Here is a 9342-nt window from a genome sequence, read left to right as displayed (position 1 = left end):
GCCGTATTGCTGCAGCAATTCAGGCAAAAGGAGCTGCAACTAAGTATTGATTGCCATACATGCTGAAACTTTCCATGTTCATACTTTTCAGTTGGCCCACATTTCTAAAAAATCATTTTTTGTACTAGTCGTAACTAATATTCTAATTTTCTGAGATACTGAATTTGGGATTTTCAGTAATTGTCAGTACTAATCATCCAAATTAAAAGAAATAAACATATCAAATATATCACTCTGTGTGTAATGAATTGATATAATATGTAAGTTTCACGTTCTGAATATAATTACTGAAATAAATCAACTTTTTCATGATATTCTAATAATTTGACCAGCACCTGTATATACACTCGTGTTCAAAGCATTAAACTGGTTTATATTTGTAGCATATGTGCTATATTCTGCTGCTATCTGAACCCTTCCTAGTTGGTAAGGAAATTTGTTGCCTTAATCTGCTGTATTCTTGATGATTAGTGTCAGGATAGAAGGACGGAAACAGTCGCAGATGCAGTTCAGAGTTTAATTGTTCAGTATAAATAATAGACAGTGGTCACGATTAAAGTTTGAAAATCCCAGGAATCTTTGCAGCTGCTTTATAGTAGTGGGTGTAGACAACTCCAGAGGCCTGTTTCAGGTAGCTGGTTTAACATACTCTGAGTTTAATCCTGCGCTCTGAGTTGGTTGACTCAAGAGTTCAGGGTTGAAAAGCAACTCTGGGTTTTCGGTTTCAGAACAGGTGATCAGCGTTGGGTTAATCAACTCTGAGTATGTTCACTCTGGGTTGAGGGCGTGCCTGTTGACTATGAAGAGCCATCATCAATGGATCTCTGATAACATGATCAAACATGGACCAAAAGCGTAGATCCACTTACTTTTCCCCCACGGAATTGGAAATTCTAATGAACGTGTATGCCGAGCAGTTACCCATTTTAACAAAAAAAGCAATACCGCCGCGGCAGGGAGAGCGCGAGAGAGAGCTTGGCAGGAAATAGCTGAACAAGTCAATGCGTGAGTCAAATAAATTAGTAAAATAAAATAAAATAAGAGGAAAGTTTAATATCTTCCACTTATTCAATATGTCAATTGTGTGTGTGTGTGTGTGTGTGTGTGTGTGTGTGTGTGTGTGTGTGTGTGTGTGTGTGTGTGTGTGTGTGTGTGTGTAGTACAAAAATATAGTTTAAACAGGTAAACTAATGTTTAATTGAAATCAAATCAATTGTGCTGTTTTGCCTGCTCTACCTAATTTGACAGCTATGTTCAACATGTATTATATATTTGTATACTATATTTAAGCAGTAAATGTAAGTAGTACATTTCCCAGCCACCCCAACACTGCCAATATTTAATAGGATTTAGATATATTAGAAGGCTACACCTAGGCAAAATGCATTATATATATATATATATATATATATACGTCTTCAAAATAGCGCTTACTGAATATTAGGGTAACATTTTCCTCCATGTTAGCAAATCGAAAAAATGTAGAGGCCCGGCAGACTTGGGGGGGTCCACCACCTGCAGCCCTCACAGAGGCTGAGGAGATGGCCCTCAGCCAACAGAGTATGCGTCCTGTGGCTGAGGGCATCCCTGGGGGGAGCTCCTCTGATCCCCCCCACCCCCCAGGATAGAAGTGCCTTTACAGTATAAGAGGTTGGTTATTCAAAATAATTAAATATGTACACGCAACCCAGCGCGTTGCAAATTAGATGGGGCAATATTCTGGCTCAAGTAATAATTGCACTGTCTAATCATCTTCTTCCAGTTACTGATGGCGTCATCGCCCTACTTGAACCAGATGCCCTCACCAACCTCCATGCAATTGTAACAATTCAAAAGATGCAAAAGGATGCTTTGGAGATCCAAATTTTGGAACATAAGTTATAGGTGGGTGAGGTGCAAACTGGGATAGGCTATACTGTTCCCTGCTCTAAAAACATACCCAATATAAATGACATTTTTTTTTTGTGCTTTCAGGAAATAAAAAAATCCTCATATGTAGATTGTCTTTATTAGAACACGGGCTGTGGTGGGAAAAGTTATTTTGTTGAACAGTTTACTCAAAGGGTTTTACTTCAGTGAACAATGCAGACGATTATGCTGAGCATGTGCATGTAGAGAAGAACGGCATCTGGTTAAAAGCAGTACCAGGGTATTTTCTGCCTTGCATTCTTAAAATGAGTTTCTTGACTTGCAGCAGTTATAGGTCCGTGGTTAGTCAGCTACTCTGATCATGGGAAAGCCACAACGTTGAAGTGACTGTAGTACAGAGCGGGTGGGATGCACGGGGCGGATCATTCTGCACATGCGTTAATTGCGATAAAATAAAATAAACTTAAAGCATGCCCCCGGTGCGTTTGACAGTTAACATGGGGGCTGAGAAGGTGGTCTAAATAAATGATAGATTGCGCTGAAAAACGATAGCGCTCGTGAAGAAAATTATCAGGAAAATAAAGTATATCCAACCGGGGTCTTAATAATCGTTCCTCGCGGAGATTCCTTCTGAGGATCGCAGCCTCTACGTCCACAGGCTCTCGTAGAAAAGGACATGCCATTTCTAACACTTCCTTCTGTCGGAGAGCTGCCTTCAGCCTTATAGACAACAAACTCAGAGTAGGTCTAACCACCTCCCGAGCAGGTTAGGTCCACGGCGTATGTTGCCGCAGCAACTAAAGGCGGCTGCATGCTTCAGCGTTGGTGTTACGTTGTTGCGCAAAATTTACTCAAAGCAATTCATGCTCCCTTTTAGGTTGCGCGTGTTGCCAAGCAATTTACCGCCAGAACAGTAGGTGGAGTAATATGTGGAGTAAAGTTTTTCGTTGAAGACGACCTCGAGAATGACGTCTTTGTCTGTGGGAGTCGTTGGTTTGTTTATGTGCCAAAGTTTGATGATCTCCTTTCGCGAGTCATCCGATATCTTCCCGACTCTCACCAAAACCGGCCCTTGTCAGGGAGCAGCTGGCAGATTATTTTTTGTCAGATGCTGGCGTGTTTCCCCACCAGTACAATGTGCTACGATTGGGTATGCGCACTGACCAATAAATATATATACATTGGTTTCTTGGAAGCATGGCTTTTGATTCATTAGTTAACATGTTACACAAGTTACCTAATTTGGTTTACGTCAAACTCATTAATTCATATCCATATAAAATGTTTATACAACAGCTACTGCCTTGACAGATGAATGAATTATTTAAGTGTAGGGCAATAGCCAAAGGCTTTAAGCTATAGCGCATAATGTCCACATAAATTATATGGTAGGCAGCATTATTAGAGAAAAGGGGTTTATTTATCAAATACAGAAAATAGTCCCACCATACACGCACACATTTTTCATTCACTACACACTCACGCTTTCAAATTTCATTCACTCAAAGAGGCTACTGAACTTATGTTTCACACAGAACATGAACACTTATGTTTCACATAGAACGTGAACACAAAACATTACGTAATTAATTCAAATAGGCTAACACTAAAACAAATAAGGCCAGTAGGCCTAATAGAACGAATATCGGGTGACAAGATCATTAAAATGGCTCACAATCCCGCATCAGCTGTGTGATGTCGCGCATCAAAATAGCACTTTGCCCCTGTGGAAGGGTTTGCATAAAGGGTTCGCATAATTATGTGCCAGATCGTGTGGTAGGTGGCGGTATGAAAACAGGAAATGTGATACTCCAGACAGGAAGTAGTAACCAGACGAGCAGACCAATCACAGCCTTGCAGGCTGCGCGGCTCGCGTAAAAGCTTACGTAAAAAATGACGCAAGTCTAGAAAAATCGCCCGACGCACGCAAGACGTGAGAAGTCGCGCAAGGGGTGCGCAAGGGCGCGCAAGGGCCTCTTGCGCTTGCGCTTACGCTTACGTAACTGAGCATAAATCGGCCTTAACTCTCGGTTGCGCTGAACCTGCTACCTGAAACGGAAAACCCAGAGTTTCCACTAACTCAGAGCGAACAAACTCGGGGTTGCCTCAAAACCAGCTACCTGAAACAGGGCTCAGGACTGCTGTTATGTACCGTATGGGAAAGTTGAAAAGAACTTTGAAGCGATCATCCATTTAACCCCTGGGGGGAGTCAACAAAGCCAAGAAAGGCGGTACTAGAAGTATGGCGACACATTAGTGCCATAATTCACTAATGTGATAAAAGATGCATTCGGGCGTATTATATTATTCCACAAGCGTAGATATTAACTGCGAGCGCGCAAATGATCTCTGCGCGCGCAAAACAGCCTCTCGCGCGTGCAAATTACGCAAAACCTCTCGCGAAAGATGTTTGTACGCTCTCGCTCAAATTTAATTTTGGCACTATGGGGGAGGGAACCAAGGCAGGGCGATACGTGAAACGGCCAAACGTGATTGGCCATTTCTGAAGCGCGATATTTGATTGACAGCCCTCCTCACATTCAATTCTGAATTGTACAGTAAATGGCTGAAACGATAGTTACGTATTGTAACTCCAGATTCTATGAGTATAGGCGCAGCCTTTTAAGTGTCGGCCTCATTGTCCTTTAAATAGCTGAAGAAAAGCTGTTCCGCCGGCGCCCGACTATATCTGCGAAATGCGGACGTCGTTGAGGCACGCCGCACGCGGACGTAATTGAGGCCCACGCTGTTGGTGGTCGGGGATTACAAATTTTCAGTGCTACGGCTCACGCCTAGGGATAACCCAATATCGATAGCCTTAAAAGGCTGCGCCTATACTCATAGAATCTAGAGTTACAATAAGTAACTATCGTTTCAGCCATTTACTGTACAATTCAGAATTGAATGAGAGGAAAGCTGAGGAGGGCTGTCAATCAAATATCGCGCTTCAGAAACGGCCAATCATAGGAAAGCCCGCCCTGCCTTGGTTCCCTCCCCCATAGTGCCAAAATTAAATTCGAGCGAGAGCGTAAAAACATCTTTCTCGAGAGGTTTTGCACGCGCTGAGGTAATTTGCTGCTCGCGAGAGGCTGTTTTGCGCGCGCTGAGGTAATTTGCGCGCGCGAGAGGCTGTTTTGCGGGCGCAGAGATCATTTGCGCGCTCTCAGTTAATATCTATGCGTGTGGAATAATATTATACGCCCGAATGCATCTTTTATCACATTAGTGAAGTATGGCACTAATGTGTCGCCATATAGAAGTGTGGAACTTTGACGAAGAGTTTGTTTTGGAGTAGTCTGGAGAACTTGCTGGACGTGTTGGATGTGGGAATTTAGGTCAGTTCCTGGATGTAAGTATCCATTGCTTTTGTTTCAGGGATGGACAGGGAGTAAAGCCTACCTCGTGGGAGTGTTGTGCCGGGAAGGAGGTCAATAGCCATATCATAACTACGATATGGAGGAAGCAAGGCTGCACTTTCCTTACTGAACACTGCACTGAGGTCACGATACAAGCACTTTTGGGGTATCAGCCGGTGGGGCAGCTACAGTGGCAACACTGGAGACGGTGGGCCGGTCTGGTGGACGATGAGCTGTACCGGCAGGTCCCCATTGTGTACAAGTGCTAGTAGCCCAGTCAAAGGAGGGTTGATGAGTTATGAGCCCGGGGTACCCTTAGACAAGAAGATCTTGAGGAGTGTCAATTAAGAAGAAAACACAGCGTCCTAAGTGTGTGTCAAGTGTAAGCATCTGCAAGGGCTGGGTGCAGAACTGTAGTCGGCCAGACCCCAGGGGACGACCGACTAGGGCCTGTGCTGCAGAGTTTCACAATGAGTGATTGGCACCTGTAACAGGCGTGCTAGTGTTTGGTCCATCAAGTAAACTGCTGCCCCTGAATCAACCAAGGCTTGTAGACTTACTTGAGACCCCTTGCTGGGACCCCAGCACAGACGCACAGGCAGGGAACAGCGAGACCACCAGGAGGCCTCCGGCTCCTGGTGGGCGTGGCCTTTTCCCTGGAGGTTTGGACAGTTTGTGCACATGTGACCTGGTTCTCCACAATACATGCAAAGTCCCTGCCGAAAGTGGCGCTGTCTCTCCTCTTGGCTTAGCCGGGAACGACCTAGCTGCATTGGCTCCTCCCCCTGATGGTGTACAGGAGAACCGGGCCGAGTTGGTGGTGGTAATGGAATGGTTGAAATTAACCTTACATTTTATGTTAAACTATGATTATTATTAGGCCTACATATCAGATACTTTAATAGTGGAGAATAGCTGATCACCTTTCCCCTAGATGTTAGGTGTTATGTGGCGCCAGTGAGTGGGTTCACTCTATTCCTATCTGATGTACTCTCTGAAGACAATGCTGACATTCACACATGTGCATTATCTCTGTTTGCATAGAGATAAATATGTTCAAAAGGCACAGTTGTGAACTAGAAAACATGAGAATATGCTGACATCCACACAGTATGACCAAAAAAAACGTGCTATGCACATCAATATTTGATGAAATTCCAACTTTGTATTGTGTAATGATTGGGGATATAAGGAGCAGGACGAGAGTCATTCTGCAGTGTCTTTGCAAACTCACTCGGCTTTGTTGTCTCTCGTTTGCGGGTTACAATAAACTCCATCTATACATGACCAAGACTCTCCGAATCCTCTTGCATATAGCTAGTTGAAGTGAATTAGATAAGTCGTTAATAGAAATCTATGACAATGGCAGTGGAGAGCCTGGGACCCGGGTCGGCGGGAGAGGGCGAAACTCTCTACGTTCTCTCCGTCTTTCTCGCATGCGTTTATCCAGAGCTGTGGCTAGTGATGATGTCATCCAAATCTTCGCCCCAGTCTCGGTTCACCATCTCATCTTTCAGGGACTCTCTTAACCCCTGGTAAAAAGCAGTCACTGGAGCCTCACCTTCCCATCCGGTTTCAGCTGCTAGGGTTCAGAACTCGATGGCATACTCGGTGAGTGACCGTGGCCCTCACCACGGAGGGAGTACAAACGTGAAGCGGCCAACCGTTGAGTGAGGCAATTCAAAGATCAACGAACAGAGTCAAAAATCCCTTGCAGGCAGCCGGCTCCCCAGATAAGGGTGGTGGGGGGGGGGGACAGCTTAACGGTAGGCACTGGAGCAGGTAAAGTAACGATAGGAGAACCAGGATCAGGCAAAGTCCTCATTCGATGGCCAATCTGATTGAGTGCTTCCTACATCCTTTGCAGACCATCTTGTTGGTTGTGTACTGTAACCCCGAGTCTCTGAACAAAGGATCGAAGCTCCTCTACATCCGCTGTGCCACTTTAATTTGGCTCATTCATGTCAGGATAGAAGGACGGGCACAGTCGCAGATGCAGTTCAGAGTTTAATTGTTCAGTTTAAATCACTTAGACAGTGGTCAACAAATAATAAATGTCAACTCAGAAGGTAGGACAACAAACACTTCAACGAGTGATTAAAGTTAAACTTAGAGTTCATTACAGGTTAAGGGCAAAGGTAAAGTTAGTCCGGTTACAGTACATTCCAAGGTAGGTCCAAAGCATAGTCCAGGGTGCAGTCCATGTTCAAAGCACAGAGTTCAATCAGCGTAGCGACGTATCCAGACAGGGCAAGACAAAGGGAAGGTCAGGGGCAGGGAGGGTTCAATACCATAATCCAAAGAGAGTCTACGCAAACAGTCCAAAACGCAATCCAAAATCCGAAGTCGAGGCGAGCAGGGTCAAGTGAAGAGTTAGCGTATTCAAAGTTCCAAAGTTATTCCCAAGAGAAGATCACAAGAGAAGTAGCACCTGTAGCATGCAAACCATGAATGAGCACTGACGAGCCATGCGGGGTAGAATTTAAACATGGCCGCTCACTTCCTCACCAGCTTAGCTGAGCTGGCCTTGTGCTGACTCCTCAGTGCCCTCTGCAGTCCTGGAGGGCACACTGTGTGTTGAGTCGTGACAATTAGTCATTATTAGAAAATTGTGCATTTGAATGTGCATATAAGAAGTTGCCCCTATCTGTTACCCGTGCCATTGTGTCTTTTAAATTCCTACTGTTAAATGTTTCTATCTTTTTTACTTGTTTTCTCGTTATTTATTTATTACGATGCCTTTCGTTATCAAAGGGATACATCATGAATCGTGTGAATATACTATTCTAAATTTGTCTGTTTGCTTTAGCTGTCTGCTAAATCTTAAAGACATTGCACTTTCTTGTTTCTGCATTCATGCATGTTTTGATGCATGCTTTGCCTTTGTTTTCTTTGACGTATCTATTTTATTTCCTCATTTTATTGTAAGACATTGCACTTTTGTGTTTCTGCATTCATGCATGTTTTGATGCATGCTTTGCCTTTGTTTTCTTTGACGTATCTATTTTATTTCCTCATTTTATTGTATGTTTGCTTTCGCTTTCTGCTAAATCTTAAATACATCGCACTCTTTACGCCAAATATTTTACTTTGTGTACTTAACAATAAGATCTTATAAAGCAATTCCGACTCCGATTCTGATATTACATCGAATTAAATATCTGTTTATCTGTTTATATACCATATATACCTAAAATGCCATGGCAGGTCGTCGAAGTTGTATGTAAAACAAGGAAAACACAAAAGTGTGTTTGTGTGTGAGCGCCTGTTTGTGTGTGTTTACGTGCGTGTAGTTGCGTTTGGAGTGTAGTTGTGCGTGCGTGTGTGAATGAAACTTAAAGACAAGCTGAACCATATAGATATAAGAAGAAACGATGACAACAACTTCAATATTGCAATTAAATAGACTTTCCACATTTTAACACTTTGGCAAAGACGAAACTCTAAACCCTTAACAATGGTTAATGAATTAATTAATAAGTAGGCCCATAGCATTAACTAAATATGACCTATTTGTATACCGATCAACAAAGTATAAGCCTATGTGCTTACATATTGTCCAAGGGCTGACAACGCCCCTGTCTTCACTAATTTCAGTCAAGTATACGAGCAGAAAAGTGGCACCCACGGTTATAATAAGAATACATGACACAATCACTAACGGGGATTCATTAATTAAAGACATGGGAGTGACACGTGTAAGATATAGAAGTAGAGATTGTCCGAACACATAGATCATTTACGTGATACATGGCAAAAATCACAACATGCTTTTGGAACCAACAATGTATTGCATTTATATCGCTTTTCTGAGTGGCCACTTACATTTTAGCAGACGCTTTTATCAAAAGCCGATAAAATAAGAAAAAAAACGTAAAAACCCTCAATCATTTCATCAAGCAACCAAATGTAAATTGTGAATAAAAATACAAATCGTGAATCATCAATCATTTCTATGGAAGCATATATGTAGCAAAATTCAAATGGCAATGCAATTTGCAATTACATTACGCAATTGACAATTCATTATGCAATTCTATAATGTAATTTGTATTCAAAGTGTATTTTAATATGCAAAGGGACAATGCAATCCTCAATTAAATTTGCAAAAGTTATA

Source organism: Gadus morhua, chromosome 7 (genome assembly GCF_902167405.1).
Source record: "Gadus morhua chromosome 7, gadMor3.0, whole genome shotgun sequence".
NCBI lineage: Eukaryota > Metazoa > Chordata > Actinopteri > Gadiformes > Gadidae > Gadus > Gadus morhua.
This window is presented reverse-complemented; position numbering follows the sequence as displayed.